This window comes from Spermophilus citellus (genome assembly GCF_964194105.1).
Source record: "Spermophilus citellus genome assembly, chromosome: 7".
NCBI classification, from domain to species: domain Eukaryota; kingdom Metazoa; phylum Chordata; class Mammalia; order Rodentia; family Sciuridae; genus Spermophilus; species Spermophilus citellus.
The window spans coordinates 93,621,502-93,642,973 of NC_138188.1; the positions used below are offsets into that span (position 1 = coordinate 93,621,502).

Genomic DNA, 21,472 nt, shown 5'->3' on the forward strand with positions numbered 1-21,472 from the left:
CTTGTAGCAGATGTATGAAAGAAAGGGAAACTGCAAGAGAGGAAAAAAGAAACAAAGGAGTAACAGAAAGTCAGACAACAACAAATAAACCTGCAGCAGTAAGTCCTCACCTACCAATAGTTACTTTAAATATAAAAGGATTAAATCTTCAATTAGGACACACAATGAATTAATTTTTTAAAATGACAGAACTATTTACAAGAAACTCACTTCACCTCTAAGGACACACAGACTGAAAGTGAAGGGTTGGAAAAAAAAATATTCTACACAAATGACAACTGTAAAATCAACAAATATTTAGCTAGATGAAGAAACAGAAGACTCAAGTAAGTAAAAGTATAAATGAAAGAGGAAAATCGGTTTCTCCAAAAAACAAAGGAGGGTCAAGAGTTTACTATAAACACTTATGAGCCCCAAACTAGGTATCCTAGAAGAAATGGATAAATTCCTAGAATCATATAGTCTATCAGAATGGAATGAAAAAGAAATAGAAAATCTAAACACACCAATAATAGTGTAAGGATATTACATCAGTCATCAAAAATATACCAACAAAGGAAATAGAATTTATTTTTCAGAAACAGAAAAAGTGGCCCTAAAATCCATATTGGACAATGAAAGGTCCTGAATAGCCAAATAATTCTTGAGCAAAACACACAAAGCTGGAGGAATCATATTACCTGAATTCAAAATATACTACAAAGCTCTAGTAATTAAAACATGGTACGGCCACTAAAATAGACATGTGGACAAAAGTAACAGAATAGAGAGCCCAGAAATAAATCTAAACATTTATGGTTAACTGATATTCAACAAAAATGACAAGACACACAATATGGAAAGGAAACTATCTTTAGTAAGTGGTGTGGTAGTTAGCTATCCCCATGATGAGATATAAATAGACCCTTTTTCATATTATTTTAAAAATGATTTAAAGACTTCAAACTGTAAAACTATTAGAAGAAAACTTATAGACAAACTCCTTGACATTGGTCTGGCAATGATCCCCAAACACAAGCAACACAAGTAGACAAATAGGATTGCATTGAACTAAAAAGCTCAAGAACAGCAAAGGAAACAATCAACAAAGAGACAACCTATGAAACGGGAAAATATATTTACAGACTATGTATCTGATAAGAGATTAATATCCAAAATTTATAAAGAACTCAAACAACTCAATAGTATGAAAATAAATAACCTCATTAAAAATGAGCAAAAACTCTGATAGATATTTCTCAGAGATGACACACAAATGACCAACAGGTGTATAAAAAATATTCTACATCATTAATCATCAGGGAAAGGCAAATTAAAACAACAATGAAATATCAACTCACACCTATTAGAATGGCTATTACCAAAAAGACAAAAGCTAGGTGTTGAATAATATGTGTGGAAAAGATAACCCTTAAACATCATTGGTAGGATGATAACTAGTATTACCATTTTGAAAAACAGTATGGAGGTTTTCAAAAAATTAAAAATAGAACTGCATGATCCAGTTTATCCCATGTCTATGTATTTTGCCAAAGGAAATGAAATAATGATTTCAAAGAGATACCTTTCCCATGTCCACTGAAGTTTTTCAGCCAAGAAATGGAATCAACCTAATTGCACACCAGTAGATGAATGAATTTAGAAACTGTAGTATATATGCAATAGAATATTATTCTGCCTTGAAAAATAAGGAAATTCATTCATTTGAAAAAAGGTGAATCCAGAGTACATTACACTACATGAAAATAATCTAGGGACAGAAAGAAGAAACATTGTATGATTTCACTTAGTTATGAGATATCAAAGAGTCAAACTAACAGAATCATAGGTAAAATGGTAATTGCTATGAGACATGGAGTGGGGGAAATTGGGGAGATGTTGATCAAAGGGAATTCAGTTCCAGTTAAGCAGGATGAATAAATTCTGGAGATCAAATACACAGTGTGGTGACAATAGTTGCCAACCTTGTATTATATTCTAGAAACTTGCTTATACAGTAAATCTCATACTCACCATAAACACATACAAAATATAACTATGCAAGGTGATGAAAAGTTAATTAGCTTAATTGTGGTAACCACTGCGTATACACTGTCAAAGCACCAGATTACCTAACATAAATATGTGTAGTTTTTATGTTAATGAAACCTCAACAACTCTGGGAAAATTAAAAAGAATACTCCCAAAGCAAGCAGAAGGAAGAAAGGAATAAAGAAGAGATAAGAAATTAATGAACCAGAAAATAAAGAGTAAAAGTTGGAAAAGGGGGTTTTATTAAATAGACCAAGTAAATGAATGATCCTATGATAAGAACAGGAGAGACGATACAAGTGTAGAATGAGACTCAAGGAATAATTGGGGTTATGATGTTCCAGCAACATAATTATAAACACAGTCAAGATTTAAAAATCACACTAGTTGGGCATGGTGATATACACTTGCAATCCTAGGTTCTTGGAAGGCTGAGGCAGGAGGATCACAAGTTCAAGGACAGCCTGGGCAACTGAGCAAGACCCTCCCTCAAAATAAAATTTTTAAAAAGAAGCTAGGGATATAGCTTAGTGATAGAGTGATTTTCTAGCACAAGACCCTGGATTCAATTCTCAGCCCCACAACTTAGTTAATTAAAATCCTTATCTGTAAAATTTAAAAAGGTACAAAAATTTAAAATTCCTTTTTCTAAAAAAGAAATATATCTAAAATTACTCAAGAAGGATCAAAGTCCCAAAAGATCTATAATAATAAACTAACACAAAATAATAAAATAAATTACCAGATTCAGCTAGTTTTATAAGCAAATTCCACCAATATTCAAGGATCAGATGTCTCATATTATGAAAAGAAAACATTCAACAATTCTTAATGTTTTGTTCTTATTTTTCAGTATTAGGGATTGAACCCAGAGGTAGTCTACCACTGAGCTACCTGGTTTTTATTTTGAGGTGGGGGTCTCACCTAAATTGGTTAGAACTGGCCTGAAACTTTCCGTTGCTTTGCATCAGGTTCCCAGGTCATTGGGACTACCGACATATGCCACCACACCTGGTTCTTTAATTCTTTTCTGAGGATAACCTTGATCAGATGATAGAGCAGAGGAAAAGAAAATTACAGGTCAATCTTATTCATGAATGTTACCATGAAATTTTGCAATCAAACCCATCAATGTGAAGCAAACTGGGTTCAATATTTTAAAAAGTATTTTAATATAATGCAATATACTTACAGATTAATTTAGAAAAATTGTCTTACTGTTTCAATGGAAGCAGATACAGGATTTCATCATTTTCCTGATAAAAAAATTTTGTTCAAAAGAAAATGGAAGGAATGCCCTCCATACAATAAATCACTTTTACCAGAAACAATGGAAAGTATCATTCTTTAAGTGATGCTTTCCCAATATCAGAAATACAACAGGTGTTAGTAAATGTTTCTAAATCTTGAAATACCACAAGTTGGTACGACTATGAGGCCATGGGACTCTCCTACACTGTTGCTGTAGAGAAATTGGAAAGCATTTTGTAAATGAAATTCCATGTAACCTAACACTAAGAATTGCCACAAGAATTGTCACTCTGTGTGCCTAATTTCATCTGCTGTCCATAAACTATTATCATAGAATGGATCATTTGAGTAATGCCACTCTTAAGAAACTCTAGCAAATGTGCCAGGGGAAGCAATTATGTTATTGGAAGAAAAATGTTATTGGAGAACTCTTTAAAATAGCAAAAAAATTGGAAATTTACTTTAGTTGGACAAATTGTGTTATATTCATGCAATGGAATACTATACATCAATTAAAACCAGTAATCTTGTCATAGATTTACCAACACATATTTATAATATTAGTACTGAGTATAAAAGATAAACTTCTGGATCAACTAAACAGAATATTGTTATGTGAAGAGTAAATCATGTTAGATTGTGCCATTTTTAAGGGTGTCTACATTTCTAATAAAGGTAGAGAATATATTTTATATGGTTTATACATGAAACATGGAACGAGAAAAAAGAAATTAAAGGCCTGGGGAGGGAGGGATAGGACTTAGACAAAGGAGAAATACATGGCTCTTTTAACTGTGTCTGATAATATTTTTTTAAAAAAATAAAGCTGGCTCTCTGGACCACTAGCAAGAAATTAATCATGAAAGACTATCTAGTCTTCCATTGTTCCAAGTCAGATCAGGCAAAAAAAAAATCAGATATTAGATATTAGATCAAATATCAGATATTAAATAATAATTATTATTTTTTGTCAGCAATTAGAGGGGGTAACAAAATAGAGCTTCCATGACTTATAATGAACAGGTCATAATGGCCTCACTTAGAAATAAGGAAGTGAACCACAGAGAAATTAAGAGAGTTATACCCCAGTGTATGCAACCAATCCTAGAAGCTATATTCACAGGATCCCCAAACTCCCATACCACATTGAACACTATCTGAAAGTCACAGAAAACCCTTAAAATGTTGCCTCATTAATATCTTTGACATCCATGCAATAATATTTATTTCTTTAGGCAAACTGAGATTAACAAATTATCAATTGAACAAGTTTTACTAAGAACCTGAATATAAATTATGTTAAGGAAAAGGTGACTACAACCACTGCAGAATCCCTTGCTGACAGTCTCTGGAGATTTTTTTAGCTTGCTTTCCATAATTCTATTAGAGAATAGACAAAACCTATGTGGAAGTGTCCAAAGATAGTGATAAATGCCTCTACTGAACCTGCCTGAGACAAAAACTTGTGATTACATGTCACCAAAAGCCATATTTTCTGACCCAGGGGAAGCAATAAAGTGGTCATAACACCTTCCCACTCTGAAGCCACCTTCCCTGCAGAGTTGGCGGTGGGGTAGGTGTGCAGGCCTGTGCAGGTCTGCTTCTGCTATAAATTGTGAGACACACCACCTGCAGAGGTCTACACTTCTAGACCATAAACAATCCCTCCCAATGGGAAAGCTAGAAGCAAGGGAGGTAATATCTGAATTACGCTCATACTTGGTTAGATAAGGCGATAAAGTCCATCACACTGTCTTTTTGGTATGCTACGATTTAAAAACGTTTTAGACTCAGCCTAATCAGAGGAAGCATCTCTTTACCACAACCCTGAGATAGAGTCACATTGATCGAGGCACTAATTAGATCAAGGCACAAATTATGCAGCAGTAGGGATTCAGAGTAGAGATATAAGAAATATAATACCTTCTAGAATCTTCTGGAATATGAATCACATCATTTTTTAATATGTTTGACTTGGAACAATGGAAGACTAGATAGTCTTTCATGATTAGTTTCTTGCCAGAGAGCCAGATTAAAAAAAAAATTTAAAAAATCAGATATTCTTCTGGAAGAAGGCACATTTGTCCCATGTGTCAATGATTCAATATGATATTTTTTCAAGAGTAATTAATAGCAACCCAGGTAAAGCAAGTTGCCAGAAGCACAAATTTTTGGGAAGCACTCACTTGAGTACTTCCTTAAAGGTACCTTACACAAACCTGTGAGTGCCCCCTTAACATATACACAATTGTAAGAGTCAGTGCCCCTTTAAATATGTGCCTTAGGAGCCTCAATTGCCTCATGTGAATTTTGATCCAAGATGAGTGCTATATAGCAAAAATAACTGGACATACCAGGAAGTGAGGTACCGTTAACAAAAATCAGTGGAAATAATAGACTGATTTTCAAGTACTCAAAACCTAAGAGTCAAGTAACATTTCATAAACATATCCTACAGACTTCTTTTTCTCTGGGTTCTACACTGGATCCTCCTAATCTCCTCCAAATAATTTGGTCCTTATATGGATGCCATTAGGAGCAACCTGATGTTGACTAGCAGATAAGACCAATCAGTGGATTCCCAAAATACCTGGGTCTCTTAGATGTAGTAGAATTTAGAGAATCACATTTAAGTCAGACAGTTTGGGTTATTTATTCATTTACTGAATCGTTGGTTGATATTAAAGTTGTTAAATTATTGTAAAAATTATTCAGATAGCTTAAAAAATATATTCCTTAAAAGAGCACACAGTAGACAAATCAGTTCACACAGACAAGCAGTTAACTCTAGGAAGCTTTGATTTGTGTACAGCTTTCTAGCACTGTTAAGATTGATTCAGTATTTTATATCAGCACAAATTTGCTTCTATGATTAATTATAAAAATGTAAATATAGTCAAGGCTGAGATTTAAGTAGCATTGAATTTCAACAGCACTGAAACCTCCACTTTGAACTGAGCTCTATTTGTGTTATTTTTGGTCATAAGAGCTAAAGAATACCTCATATTATAATTTAGTGTTCATGGATATTTTTAGGAGACACACTCTTTCCTCCTACTCTTCTCCAAATGCTTTCTTTGCAATTTCCTGGTTACCTTAGTGACTCCAAGTTGGTACTGGGTGTGCCTATCTCCAAGGAGCCAAAAAGTTCTTCAGTTGCTTTTCTGCTGCTCTCAGACTTGCTCTCTGGAAAGGTCATTGGGTTTCAGAATGTACTGCGTAATTTAAAATGGGGTCGGAGGGATTATGTGATTCAAGTGAAGATTAATCTGGACAAGTGGGGAGAAAGGAAATACAGGTATATCTATTTCTACTACTAATATTGCAATTTTCACCAAATTTTTGGAAACAATAATGAAGAAAAAAGAAGTAGTCTCTTCCATTGGTATAATAGTTTAGTATTTTTTTCCTTTTTGTTTTAACTAAAAGGCACTGTGATCACCATCAGATGTATTATTTGTACATAATAGTTGGGTTCATTTTGATATAATCATACACACATGGAATTTCATTTACCATATATCAGTTCCCTATTCCCCTCCTTTCTTTCCCCTTCTCCCTCCCACTATTTATCTTCCTCTTCTCTATTGGTGTACCTTCAACTTATTTATTTTCAGTTGGCACTTTATAGATACACATGCACATAGTGCAATTTTGTCAAGTTCATTAGGCATTTCCTTCTCTTTCCTATCCCTCCCCTTTTTTCTCCTTCTTCTGTACCTTCCCTCTATCTTTTTTATATATCATTAGCTCCCTTCCCCCTGTTTGCTCTAACTTCTGCACATGAAAGAAAACATTCAACACTTTTTACAGTGCTTTAGTGATGAATCTCATTTGTTTGTCTGCTCAATTTGGAGACGTATTGGAAGGAGAAAAAAAATGGAAGCAAGAATAAGTATCTCTATCAGGTAGGTAGATACAGAACTGAATGCAGAGATATTAAGTATCTTTTCCAAGGTTCTTTTACTCTATTGGTGATATGGGGGAGAATGCGATATATGCTTGATTCTGAGACTGGTACACTTCTCTCTACTACACTTTGCTAAAATTGGCTTCATGATTATGATCATTACTTCCACTTTTAGAATTTGGGAAATGGAAGGCAAAGATTCACCTCCTACCATGCAACATGCTGGCTTCCTTCCATTCACAGGCTTGCTAGGAGAGCATCCTCCTGCTCAGATACCAGCTACTATTGATTATGCACAACATTTCAGAGATTCATTTTAAGTTCCTGGTTTTTCTTCTATACATATTTCTTCTCAATGTGGGCCTATTATCTGTTAATAGAGATTTAAGGATATTACAGCTTCATTGATGTTGAATTTAAAGAGAAATAAAAATGGAACTCTGTCATCATATATCTCACCGACACCAAAACCTACCGATTTGTAGTCTGGAGGACATCCACCAAACAAATACTGTGTGCCTAAACACTCAGAGAGGGAAACAGAATGGACAGCCTCACATTTCTTGGATCCTAGAAAACATGTTTCCCTTTGTTTAAAATCACCATATAGCAGTCAGTTTGGAAAACCTTTATGGTACATCTTACTCCCTTCCATGATCATTATGGCACAGCTGCTGAAGAACGCAAAAAATGGTCCATTGCACCTTTAGAACAGGGTCACACTGGGTCAGTGCCTAATAATGACTATCCCAGATTTTGTCCTAATTCCTGCATCTTGGATTTAAAAAAATCTGAATTTGGTGTGCAAAGGTCATAGGCATTTACTTACTCCCAGCCTGATGGTGCTCCAGTGCCCATCTCTTATGGAAGAGTCTCTAAATGTTTTATCTGAAATTTCATTAATATGGAACAAGCCTCTGAGTTCACAGATCAGATTTTAAGCAAATACTCCTTGAAGATGAAGAAAAAAGGACATTATTTTGCTAGAATCCAAATGGCTGGTATCTTATCCATTTGTTAACCAGAAAACAGGTAGAAATGACAACAAGACCACAAACGTGCACTGCCATCTCCAGGTAGGAGGGACGAAAAAATGGGGAATTGGCACAAACTCAAAATTCTGTTTACAATTTACTAAGAAAGGACTTGGCCACATCCTGATCTTCATTGTTCCTATTACGTTGAGTAAATTTTATTCTATAGTCTAAGCATCCTCCTATCAACATCTTTTTTTCCATCAAAAGCAGCTCTATTACAGCAATCAGCTGAAATCTCTGATAGAAGCCTTTGAAAAACCTTTCACCAGTTCCCTGGGAGAATCCAGGGGGTAATCCTAACAAAATATGCTGTGACTCTGCCTATGTCTAGAATCACAGAAATAAACTATCTACCTGTACCCCAATCCCTGTCAGGGACAGAAACAGATGATCTATAACAAGGGGAATGTAGAGTTCTCAGATACCTCGAGATCAAACAACATCTGTTCCCCTTTAAGTACATATGAATTGTTTTGATTACATCATGAAGCTTTTCTTGAAAACTTATTGAAATCAAAGCTGCCTGGATGGAAGACAACTCTAATAGGTAACAGAATTGCTCCAAATAGAGGCCTCTAATTAGTTTCCTTGCTAGATGGAAGCAGTGTCCTTAGATGCATTCAGAAACCCAGCTGATAAGAAACAATGAGGCAAAAACATAAAGCCCTGAATGAACATGAAGTGTTTGCATTGCAAAAGCTCCAACTACGGCATCATTGTTTGGCATCACACTTTCCCAAAATAGGACACAGACTGTCAAAACTGGGGTCTTAATTACAGTAGGTTAATAAAAAAAAAAAAAAAAACCGCAAGCTACTACAGAACCTCAGAAACTAGAATTAGAAACATCTGGCCACATATTCCAAGGGTGGTTAGTGCCCTGAAGGGTGGTTAGGTGCTCATCAGATATGCTCATTTGAGGCTGGGAGCTCCAACCATAGCTCCAGGGGGGACTAGAATTCCAAACAGAGGATGGCAATCTTCAAATCCACTATTTAAGGAAGAGAATCTGTGTTAATAGCATAAAAAAATTGTTTTGCAAATAAAAACACTTTCAGAATTTGCCACTATGGTCCAGCCCATTATCCCCCTACCACCGATTCACTTGTCAGAAGCACATAACTAAGAAATGGATACCATCAGACAGAGAAGGTGTTCCTATTGGGAAGAAAGATTAGAGGGAGCTTTTCACAATTAAAGATGGATTTGCAAACCGTCTTTATCGTACGTCAATTTAGATAATTCAGACAAAGTAATATCCTTTATTCTGAAATATCTATCCTAATCCCCCAATTGATTATTCAATCCCTTTTTTTACTACAATTTGCCCTCCTAGAAATTAGAATAGGAGCACACTTACATTTTAACACAAAATTCAAGTTGAAATAGAAGTAGCAATACCAAGCACTGATATTTCTGAATACAGCCAGCTTTGTGAAAACCTTTCAACATGTCCACTTGAATCTCAATTCAAAGTCAGCCATGAAGAGGTTCCAAAGACCTTACTTTTAACTTGCTTTCATTTTTCTATCTAAAAATCTGTCCTTATGAAAAATGGGCCAGTAAGGGATTCTTAAAAATACATTCATCAAAGCTGAAATGAAATGGGTTTCCTAGTATAGATTACAAAATATCTAACTCTGACCTGGCATTCTGTTCACTGGGGATTTATGCATCTCACAAAATTAAGCACTATTGACTTCAGATTAGTCACCAATATATTTCACGTTTCCTAAAATGGAGACCATAATAAATACAAAATCACTTTTCAAGTCTTTAAGAATACCAATCCACTTCACAAATATCTCCAAATCTGTCAATGTAATCTTAGACCCAACATGCACACCAAGAGTAAAACAATGAATACAACATTATTCCCTGCTTACCAAAACACATTATTTCTTTCCTTTGGCAAGTCAGTATTTACCTGAGAGACATAATTCTATTATGAATCATGTCCACTTGTATTGAGTTCAATAGCAATGAGTTATGACTGAGCAATAAAATGGCTTACAAAAAATAATCAAGTTTTCTATCTATTGAAAACCTTCACTTTAGGTCAGGTTCTATGGAAATAGAATCTGAGATTCATATTCTGGTTTGAGAGGTTTATTTGGGTAGTGAGGGAAGCAGGGGAATTAAAAAGGCAATGGTGTCAGCTTGGCTTCTGTCTGATCCCTGCAGTACCTGTGAGCACAATGCATCAATTGCAGGACAGATGGTCTTTTCTGGAGGCAAAGAAGGGGACAGAGTCTGGGGTGGAGGAAAAGGAGGCAGATTAGCTTCCCTCTTGGTCAAAGAAAGTTCTGTAACTGGGACGTTTCATAAGGTAGGATTCACATTAACTGGAAAATGGGTACAGGACAGACAAAGGTAACCAAGATAGGTGACCAACACTGTCCTCTAAAATCCTTAAAATATACCAAGATAAATTTCAACTGTTTCAACTTGGTTAACTTCACATACTTTACCCTAATTTAGAGATGTGAAATTTCAAATAAGTAATAATAAATGCAGATTGTGAGACAGTTAATACGTGAATAGATTTAATTAAACTACTTTATGCAGAGATGATATTAGAATGAAGCTCCTTTCTGACATCTCTCCTACCCAAACTGTATAGAAGGAAAAGAAAAAAGGAGAAAGAAGAGGAGGGTTTGGAGGAGGAGGAGATAGGCAATGGCATTTAGAAAGCTCTATTATGCTGGGCACAATTGTGCACACCTGTAATCCCAGCAACTCAGGAGGCTGAGGCAGATGGATCACAAGTTCAAGACCAGCCTCAGGAAATTAGCAAGACTCTGTCTCAAAAAATAAAAAGGGCTGGGGATGTGGCTTAGTGGTTAAGCACCCCTGGGCTCAAGCCCCAGTACTAAAAAATAATCACACCAACCAACAAACAAATAAAACAAATACAAGCTCTTCTATCACATACTCTGCTGATGGAAGCATGAATTCATCAAAATTCTAGAGACAATAGTGCAATATTCACCAAGAGCTTCAAATATTCCCATTTACATCTCTTAAAATATCTTTCTCTGGTGCTTTTTCTTAAGGAAATAATCAGGCAACAGTGTAAAGATACTCATTGAAGCATTATTTAGTCATTACAAACAAAATAAAATATTAACAAATTTTATCAACAGAAGATTGATTAAATTCTGAAGGGACACACTCTAACTTTTTAAAATGACATAGATGCATATAATTAATGTGGAAAGAATGCTAGAATTTATGTTAACAGAAAAGTAGGTTACAGAACCTATGCTTTGTGCATTATGATCCTGAATGCATGCAGTTTTTAAGCACAGTTGTGTTATAGATGACTATAAACATAAAAAGTGTTGGGAGGCTTATTTGCATTAACAATTGTTATTTCTCTATTTGGGATTATAGATAATTTTTATGTTCTTTTTAGTTTTACTCTATTCTCTGTGTTTTTGGCAACATTCATGTATTAATTTTATGATTTATAAAAATTATATCATTTTGTCTTCTTGAACCTATACTCAGCCAAACTATCTTACAAATATTTGTCATGCAAACTCACTAAGATGTACAACAATAGCAACAAGAAAATCCATAGGCAACCAGGAGAAAATAGAACAAACAAACAAACAAAAAAAAGCTCTCTGACAAGCAACTGTGTGGAGGCAGATTTGATGAAGCTTAATTACTAATGTCCTTTTGGGAGGCCCTTCATTCTCTACGTGTCATTTGACCTCTTTGTACTTCAGGTTTTTTTTTAATATATATATGAAAAGGTAATAACTTGTCTTTTTTTATTAGTAGTACATTTTTATATTTAGAGAATATTTTAAGTTTATTTTTCTCCTGAGTTTATAATAGAATGAAATAGTGTGATCATTATGTGCCATATGCTACATGCATTTTTTTTAGTTTTTTAATTATTTATTCTAATTTGTCATACATGACAGCAGAATGCATTTTAATTCATATTACACAAATAGAGTACAATTTTTCATGTCTCTGGTTGTACACAAAGTAGAGTCACATCATTCGTGTATTCATACGTGTACTTAGGGTAAATGATGCCCATCTCATTCCACCATCTTTCCTACCCCCATACCTCTCTTCCTCTCCCTCCCCTTTGCCCTAGGTAAATTTCCTCCATTCCTCCCATGCTCCCCCTGCCACTTGTTATTATTTTTTAATTGAAAAAAAAACAACCTCAGAACTCTGGTTAAAGTACTTAAGATTCCCAGAAAAAATATGGTTATTATAGAAATTTAATGTTGAAATGGATAAAAACTTGGAGGCAATTATTTTTAGGGAGTACTTAAGTAAATACAAAAAGAAAAATAAGAAAATGGACATCTTATATTCTAGACAATTCTTTTAGTTCCAGAACATGGCACACACCCTGAAGAGTTAGAAGATTGTTTCCTAATTCTCTGCCTAAACCACTCTTTGACCTCTCATGAACAGAAAATTACTCAACTGGGAGCCATTAGCTTATGTGGCCACTACCTTACAGACTCCTCAGAGGCAACTGAGAAGCTATTAGAATCGGGCAAATGCACAGTCTGATGACTAGCAGAGTCCAAACCCAAGAGCTTCCATTTCTCAACCACCTCTTAAAGCAGGCCCAGAGGATTTCAAGCATGCTCCTGAATTGTGTCATCATGGGCTAATGAATCTAGAAAGTGCTAACTGCTTTCTCCATTCCCTGATTAACCCAGCAATCAAGAGTCCCAAATCAGCCTGATAGTGAAGCCAGAATTAGGCAGATAGGCAAGGGTCAGATCCAGAAAATGGAGGGATTGAAATGTTAATTCCGTCAGAGCCCTTCCTCTAACCTATTGCTAAGGTAACCTGTCCCAGGGATTGTCCCTCCCTACAGGGAGTTACAACAGTTGTTGATTATGCCCCCTTCCTACCCAGATCACACCACTTCAGCCCCTCCATCCCATCTGCTTCTCACATTTTGGCCATCTCACTGAGCATCTCCTGGATCTAAGTCCTATAAAAAAGGCAGAATGCTCTCACTACTTGGGATACATGATACCAGCTATGGCCCCCTCCTCCATCCCAGGAGAAGTCTATGTTACCCCTTCTTATATAAACCCTGCTTTAGAGAAGCATGCAAACGCAACCATATAATGTTATACTTCAACATGTGAGAGAGCAGTACCCCTCACTGATGACCAGCGATATCAGTAGGGGTCAGGAGTTCAGGAGAAGCTGGGTGTAAGATGATAGGAAGGTGAGGACATTAGGAAGCGAGAGTATGAGACCCATTTAAAGAACAGCTGGTGCACTTTGCCCCACTGCTGCCATGAGGGAATCTGAAACCAGGCTGGTCAGATTTTGTATTTTCCCAGAATTTTCATTTTTCATAAGAAAAAGGAAATCCACAGGTGCGAAATCCTTTGACTTTTTTTTTTAACCTGTGTGGACCAACAAAACATATCTGAAGACCAGATTCTACTCAGAAACTGCCAAACTGTGACCTTTGCTGTAAATCATGCAGAGCTTCTCTCTGTGGTTACTGTTAGTCCAGCTGTGAGTCTGGTGTCAGCCACTTGGGCTCAGTGTCTTTAAACCCATTGTATAATAATGCAGAAGTGTTCACTGAATCATAAATGAATGGGAGTCAGTGAGAGTAGAATAGACATGGGATTAGGAAACAGTCTTAGTTACTACCTAGACTTTGCCATTTAGTAGATTCAAAAAATTGGAGAGGCTACTTTTTTTTAAGGTTCAGAATTCCTTTCTTTCTCTCTCTCTCTCTCTCTCTCTCTCTCTCTCTCTCTCTCTCTCTCTCTCTCCTCCCTCCCTCCCTCCCTCCCTTCAGTGAATAAACAAGTTCAAATGGTTAGGTTGCTCCTTGCTCACACGTCATATAATCTGTGCTGGCAGAATCACATAACCACTTAGACCTTTGAGCTACTTGCCTAGTGTACCTTCATTTATTAATTTTTTTAAAAATTTTAAATTTGTTTTAATTAGTTACAAATGACAGTAGAATGCACTTTGATACATCATATATAAGGGAGTATATTTTCTTATTCTTCTTGTTGTACATGATGTAGAATCACACTGGTCATATAGTTATATATGTAAATAGGGTAATAATGTCTTATTCATTCTACTCTCCTGACTACCCCCATTCCCCCTCCCCTCCTTTCACTCCCTACTACCTAATCTAAAGTAATTCTATTTTTCCCTTGACCTCCTCATTGGGAATTAGCATCTGCATATCAGAGAAAACATTTGGCTTTTGGTTTTTTGAGCTGTTACTCTTAATACTTCTGTCCTTATACCTGCAAGATAAAGTCCTCTCTCTCCCTCCCTCCCTCCTCGCTTTCCATACACACACACACAGATATATATATACAGTCCTGCCTCACATAGATAGTCTCTGACATCATATAACAGTGATCCCATAAGATTAAGATGAATTATTATTATTTAGAAATCATTTTCCAGTGACATTGTTGCCCTTGTACTGCTGTAAATAGTGCAACACATTACTTACATATTGGTCATGATGTTGGTGTTGCCAGTCTTATGAAAGTGGAGTAGAGCACTTGCAATTATGTATAGTACATAATACTTGATAATGATAACAAATGACTATTTTGCTCACTGATGTATTTACTATAGTATATATTATTTATTGTTTACTGAATTTATCAAGTTACTAATGTTCCCTCAAGGGGCCAGTCAAGTGATTGATTTAGACCATCTAGGTGTAAATACACTCCATGATGTTTGCAGAAGGATAATATCCCTAAGGAGTTATTTCTCAAAACATCTCCATCTTTAAGCAATACACGATTGTATACATTTGGGGCTGGCTATTGCTCCCAAACCATTTATCAAAATGTTTTTTTTTTAATTCTCTCCTTGCAGATAAGTCAAATAGGAAACAAAAGCAGGATAAAAATGGACTTCTTGAAATACATCTCAGTGCACCAACACCATTTCTCTGAAGAACCAGCAGCCTGAGGATAGAAAGGCCAATAAGAGATGATGATTCAGACCACAGGGAATAGAAACAGATATCACAGGAAAGAAGCAAGAATTTTTGTAAGAGCTGAAAAACCCATGGGTTTCATTCTGAGGCTGAAAAAAATCAAGGAAGATTGATTGACTTACCACTGTCAGTACTGATGTAATTTTCCGAAAGGCTTGCCAGGAGTCTGTTGGAACACTTCTGAAGTACTGCTACCACTTTCATTAAGGTCTTTGTTCTTTTCAAGCCAGCCACTGATGTTTTAAGGCATGCACTTCGGTAACAAAAGAGGGAAAATGCATGAATTGACACAGCAAATTGTACGTTACTTGAAAAACATCACAAATTGTGCGAGTCCTTTATTTTAAAACAGTTTGATATAACCGTACTGATACCCCAGAATTTCACTGTGCAGCCCAAAGAGATTTTCAAGCTTCACCATTTAGTTGTCAAAAAGAAAGGAAGAGATAGGAACAAGAAGAAAGGGGCAAAGAAGTAACAGAAGGTGGAAGTGGTTGGGGGGAGGGGAGAAAGGGACAGCAAGAAAGCATTAAATCATTTCCAGTATTAATTCACCTCGGCAGTCTTTCACAGGCAAGGCTAGATAAATTGTCAATTGTCTCTGACCACAGTGAGCACTTGGAAAAAAAAAGATAGCAAATATAATGGCATTTTACTGTAAAAATCATCATATTTAATAATATTCCAGGATATCAAAAAGAACTATTAGCACATATGGGGACACTTGGAAAGCCATTTTTAGTTTGAAACATTTTTTTTAATTTTTTTTTTTATTTTATTGTTGGTTGTTCAAAACATTACATAGTTCTTAATATACCACATTTCACAGATTGATTCAAGTGGGTTATGAACTCCCATTTTTACCCCGTATACAGATTGCTGTGTCACATCAGTTACATTTCCATTGATTTACGAATTGCCTTTCTAATGACTGATGTATTCTGCTGTCTATCCCATTCTCCACTATCCCCCCTCCCCTCCCCTCCCCTCCCCTTCTCTCTCTCCACCCCCTCTACTATAAATTGTTTCTTCCACTTATATAATTTTTCTCCTACCCCTCCTTTCCTCTTATGAAACATTTTTTTTTAATCAGTTCTCTTTCTGTTCCACCCAGAACCACTGGACAGAAGTAGAAAAGCGGGGGGCGGGGGGAGAAGGGAACATGAACTAGTGGGGAAATGAGAAAAGGATGAGGGTCATTAGAAAACTTTGTGGGCCATAGTTTAGAGACCACTGTTGGACACCGACTCTTTATGGGAGAACAAAAAAACCTCTTCAATAAAAAGATCTATTGAAATAATTCACATTCAAACAATGTTGAGTTAAAAAGAGGACAAATAAGAAAAAAAAATGTCTTTGATGGTATCCATTCCTTCTGCAGCAGTCCTGCTTTGAGTTGGGGTGACAGAGTCCGTTTTGAAATTTTTGACCTCTGTGCACATGGGATGCTGTTTCACTTCCTGAGTGCAGAAAGGTACACACTACCTTTCCTTTGGAACTGAGGTGTGTTTTGTTCATCTCTTCATTTAACCTAAACTTTACTTAAATATTATCTGAGGGCTTTGGCTAAGTGCATTTGAAACAGAATCAGGAAAATTCAGGACGGGAGGTGCCGATAACTTTCCACTCCGCCATAATGGATGAGTTCAAAGTGAGCTTCATAGTTCCCCTTCTCATCAGACTTGGGCTTCTGGAAATAAATCAACTGTTCCAAAGAGTTTTTTCTTGAAAGTTTTGTCTGTAGCCTTAGGAAAGGCATTTTTCTTCGAGGATGGAGAGGAGGCCCATGGGCTGTTGGACATACATGAAGACAGCACAAGTCATTTTCAAAACCTCTAAGAAACAGTGTGTCCAGTGGGGAATCAGTATGAATGCATTCCCTAATAATTGAAAAAGGAGAGAATATTCACTAGAAGTAACTAGCCAATCATCCTTTCAACAAATATGTATTAAATACCTACAATTCAATACTGACACCTGCAGGAGCTGCTGATTCTGAAGTGACCACATACTCTCCTCAGGGTGCTTACATTCTGGTGAAGCAGACAGATCACAGCCAAGTTAACAAAGATATAAAATAATGTAGTCTCGTAGAACTGCTTTGAAGATGCAAAGTAAAGGAAGACAATGCAGGAGAGAGCAGGCCGAGGAAAATCTACTTTAAATGGGAGTGGTCAGGGAAGATCTCGGACCTGAATGAGAATAACCACCTGAAAAAATCTGGGCACAGGTATTCCAGGCAGAAAAACGAAGAGCACAAAGTCCCCAAGGCAGAAGCACATACCTGGCAAGTTTGAGATCCTATCATCGAAACCAAATAGGGACAGAGCCAGATATGGAGCACATGGTGAGATGCTATTGGTGTAAAGCTTGTGTACTTAAGTTATAGACTTAACTGCAGCTGGACCCCAAAGAATTTATAGGCTTCAGTAAGACATTTGGACTTTACATGTGATGAGAAGCCTTTGGAGACTTTTAACATGAAGTGATGTGACTTAGTTTATGCTTGAAAAGAACCATTGGTTTGGAACAGGAGTGAGCAAAGTCAACAGGGAAGTCCTGAACTAATAATGGTTTTTATATTCTTAAAGGGTTGTAGAAACGAAAAAGAATGTTGACAGAAAACCCTATGACTATCTTAAGCAAATTCTTCTCTAAAGGGTCATTGAGTCTCTTTCACACCTTTGCATCCACTCAGCCATTGTGGCACTGAAAGCAGCAGTTAACATGTAAAATAAATGAGTGACAATGTTCCAATATAACTATTTACCAAAACAGATGGCAGGCTATATTTGACCCACAAAATTAGTTTGCTGACCCTTAGTCTAGTCTGGTTATAGTGTTGGGGCTTGTGAGAACTCATTAGAAATGTGAGATATGTTGAAAATGGAGCTTTCACAACTTCCTGATGGATAGACTGTGAGGTGTAAGATAAGGAGGTTCTTGGCCTGAGCAACTGGATAGTGGATACTGCCATTAACTGACATCCACATACTTATATACAGGGAAACACACAGTGGGTAGGGGCAGATCAATGAATTTTATATTTGCATATTTATAGATTCCTTTACCTACTCTATGAATATTTTAAAATGCCTTATTTTGTGATCAAATCACTATATCAGACACTTTAGATTGTACTAGAATGAATCAGACACGGGCTCTGAGAAGTATCCGAGAAGACAAGACACGGGCATAATACACAGACCTCAAAACAGATGAAACATGTGCAGATAAAATGTGACATTTCAAGGTATGGCAAGTAAGATAGACCATGTCCCCTTGCCCCAACAATATAGATTTCATGATTCTCTATCAACCCATTGAAACTAAGAACCACAGACACTCAGATTTGGAAGAGACATTGAAGTTGTGGTCCAAATTTCCTAATAGATCATTGAATTCCCTTCAGAATTCCCTCCTAAAAGGCTGGTTAGCTTATGCTTGAATGTTTTTATGGCAAGAGAACACACAAACTCTTAGTCAAGTGTCTGTACAGGTAAAGGTATGAAAACAAAATTTGTTTATAGTTTGGAATCCTTTGTTTAGAAGCCGTGTAAATGTGTCTAATAATTCTTCTCATCAGATATTTGAAGATCACATTTTCAATCCATCTGAGTCTATCACTCTAATGGTTTTCTACCACTTGCGTATTTTCTCATGGTCCAAGAACTTGAATTTTATGAAAAGCATATTGAACATTTCAGCAATAGCTCTTGAAAAGTTCTAGGCAAGAACCATCTTTACCCCAAGCATCTGACTAGGGAATCCTGCAGAGTGAAGAGGTGAACTACTCTAATGAGCCAAAGTTCTCCTAGTGAAAGCAACACCTATCTTGCTCCTACAACACTGACCTTGTGAGTTTTAGGCAATGTTGGAAGTGAGGAGGGAGAGAGAAAGGGGAAATCTGGAAATTAAACATTCGATTCTCTGGTGTTAATGCTCGGATGTATGAACTTCACATGTACCATGTTGAGTACAAATGGAATTCATACATCCTACATATCTCTAGCAAACCCTCAGTGAAAATAAAAATGATTCACTTAAAAATGCAAGCATCTCATCTGGGCACAGTGGCGCAAGCTTGTAATCCCAGTGGCTCAGGAGGCTGAGACAGGAGGAGCGCAAGTTCAAAGCCAGCCTTAGCAACAGTGAGGTATAATAAACAACTCAGTGAGAGCCTGTCTCTAAATAAAATACAAAATAGGGTTGAGGGTATGGTTCAGTGGTTGACTTCCCCCGAGTTCAATCCCCAGTACAAAAAAAAAAAAAAAAAAAATGCAAGCACCTCCTGGGATGCTGCCTGTTAACAAGAGTACTGAGGCAAAACTTTACCCAGAACAGCAGCTCTCAACTAAGGCAGAGCAGCCTCCCACACATGAGGATCTCAATTTTCCTGGTTTCCAGTGAAGCCAACTTTCCCCTTTGGGATGAGGGGAATTTTATGTGAAACAAGCAGATTTCATACCTCAAAACATAACAACTGCACCAATGAGGAGAGAAATACAGTTCCTGTAAGGTCTTCTCTATTTCTAAAGTGCTCAGGAGGTATAAAACTTCTAACAAGGGGCTGTTAAGCAAATTAATTTACAAATAGGTTGGAGAATAAAGTAATTATTTTATGCCCCACAGAATCAGTTGTCCTACGTTGTACACAAATGGTTTGAAACAGTTGCCCTGACTCAGAACATAGTCTGACCTCTTTCTCTCTGAAGATTATCAAATCTGCCTTTCCCCCTTTCTGTTACTTTCTCACTACTTGTACTTCTGCTCTTCTGGATCAAGACCTCTTGATTTCTCACTCATGCTGCTATACCAGCTTCCTACCTGCTTATCATTAGCCTGTCTTCCCATCCCAGACATCACGTGCAAACCTATCAGATTAAGCACAAGCAGCTCTGACTTCTCCATTAACCAGCTCAGACCCCTCCGGACTCCACTGCGTTAAAGTATAGATTAAAATCCCTTCACAATCTGATTCTCTTTTTTTCTTCAAGTTTCTTCTGCACATTCTGTGCTCCAATCTTTGCTTTCCTGTCTCTCTTTGCTCTGGCCTGTCTCCCTTCTTGCTGTCTTCCTGTGTTTGCTAAAATTATATACATTTATTAAGAGCTAATCGAAATTTTGTGCTCCTCCTCACCAGACTTTTCTAGATTCTTATAGACAGGGGGACCTCTATGCTTCTCGTCACTTGGGACTTTTCTTTGTGCCTTTTATTACATTTAATCATTTTAAAATATACTTTTACATTTATTAGACTTATAAATCCCTTACTTGACTGCATATTTCCTAAAGGCAAGTGCTACTTAAAACAAATGCTATTTTTCTATAGCATTTAATTCAAAGACTTATACAGTGTGCTATCATTAAGGCCCAATTATGTGTGCTTTGAAATCTGGGGAAAACCAGGAGGGGCTCAAATGAACTAATCACAAATTCCCCTCCTAGGTTAGACCTCCCAGCAAACAGCCCTCCTATGACAGGGAACAGACACAGTGTCTGCTTATTATCCCTGAGTAATTGGTCTTGATTTCCTCTCAGACTGTGGAATTATGCAAACAAGCCAATCACATCCTTCTGCTGGAACTTAGGGCCACCCCACCTTACTTTTACTGTAAAGCCTGCCTCTCACTCTCCCTGCAATTCATTCTATTCTGAGGGACTGTATGTTGTGGGGTATCTATGTTCCTGGAGATATGAGCATTTGTGACTGATGAGATGCTGATCTCATCCATCCAGGGCTGGATGTCATATTTGGCCATCTCCATAGCTGTAGACCAAGGATCCCTCCCTTACCAATGGATGAGAAGAAGCAGGCAACCATTGGTTGCTAAGCAGATTCACTTGTTCAATGAAAACGAACAATAAAAGTCTTGGTTTTAAGACATCCTTTGAAGTATACCAGCAGTTCCTTGAGTGCCAGGGTGATGCCTTCTGGGTTTTGCATTCCTCCAAACCCTTAGCACAGTAGGTCCTTAGGTGAGTAAAGTGTAGGCCATCTGCAAATTTCTGCAGAGAGATTGATGGACAGGTGAATACTGAGACACACAGGTTTGAGTTCTGGAACCTGGGCTAATTTGCTTTGGTGAACAGTCAGACAAAAGTGAGAGTTGCCAACAACAATGACAAAAAGCATGAAGTTGTATTTAAAGAAAATATTCATGTGTTTACAAGATATAATTAGATAGTAATGTGGTTAACTTTATATTTAAAAAACCCAAATTATCACATTCAAAAAAC

General features: G+C 36.8%; 1 pseudogene across 1 annotated transcript in view; it reads left to right on the forward strand.

The window, feature by feature from the left end:
* Positions 1-305: 305 nt before the first annotated feature.
* Positions 306-21,472, forward strand: part of LOC308652718 (ubiquitin-conjugating enzyme E2 variant 1-like) — an 83,211-nt pseudogene continuing 62,044 nt past the window's right edge. Inside the window, exon 1 of the transcript in view lies at positions 306-326. The product of the transcript in view is annotated as a ubiquitin-conjugating enzyme E2 variant 1-like (transcript). The remainder of the gene's footprint in view (positions 327-21,472) is intronic.